We start from the raw sequence: 952 nt of genomic DNA, 5'->3' as shown, positions 1-952 counted from the left end.
ACCATGTTGTTCTCAGCTCTGTTTTTCTCAGTTTTGTCTTCTGTGATAAGCTGCTTTTAAAATGACTCCCAATGATTCCCACCTCTGGTATTCGTGCCCCTGCCCTTCAGTGTGGGCCTGGCCTAGTGACTTGCTTCTAATGGCTAGAATAGGGCAAAGTAATGGGATGTCATTTCTGAGAGTAGGTTACAAAGATTCCAGCTTCTCTTTTGCTTGCTGTCTCATTTGCTCACTCTGATGGAGCCAGCTGCCATGTTGTGAGCTGCTGTCAGGAGAGGCCCATGTGGCAGGGACTGAAGGAGGCCTCTGGCCAACAGCCAGTGAGGCACTGAGACCCTCAGTCCCACAAGGAACTGAATTCTAATGACCATGTGATTGAGCATGGAAGCAGATTCTCCCCAGTTGAGCCATCAGATGAGACTGCAGCCCTGGACAACACCTTGACTACAGCCTTATATGAGACTTTAAGGAAGAGCCACCCAGCTAAACTGCATCTGAATAATAATAAATGTTTGTTGTTTGAAGCTGCTAACTTTGGGGGTATTTTATTACTCAGAAATAGATAACTAACACAGCTTCCTTCTCAGGAAGGCCTTTCTCTTCATGGAGATCCTCAGTAACTATGGGCTTGCACTCTTCCAGGTACAAATTGGGGGAGAGAGATTCTGTCCCCACCAGTTCAAACCAAAGTCTGAAAAGTGAATTTTGTTGAATGTTTGGGTCATGTGACCATCCCCAAATTAACCACTGTGGCCAGGGAGGATGGAACACACTGATTGGACCTGTTAGATCACCTGCCTGACACTAGATCCAGGGATGGAGTCAGCCAATCTGAATCATATAAACTGGACCTGGCATTTCAGCACCCAGGGATAGAGAACATCCTAAGAACTTCCAGAGAGAGAAAAAAAAGGACAGTCCAGAACCAGAGTGGCCCCAAACTTCTCACAGC

The sequence above is a fragment of the Galeopterus variegatus genome, unplaced genomic scaffold (assembly GCF_000696425.1).
Source record: "Galeopterus variegatus unplaced genomic scaffold, G_variegatus-3.0.2 Scaffold1204, whole genome shotgun sequence".
NCBI classification, from domain to species: Eukaryota; Metazoa; Chordata; class Mammalia; order Dermoptera; family Cynocephalidae; genus Galeopterus; species Galeopterus variegatus.
The sequence above is the reverse complement of the archived record's forward strand: the minus strand, read 5'-3'. Positions refer to the sequence as shown.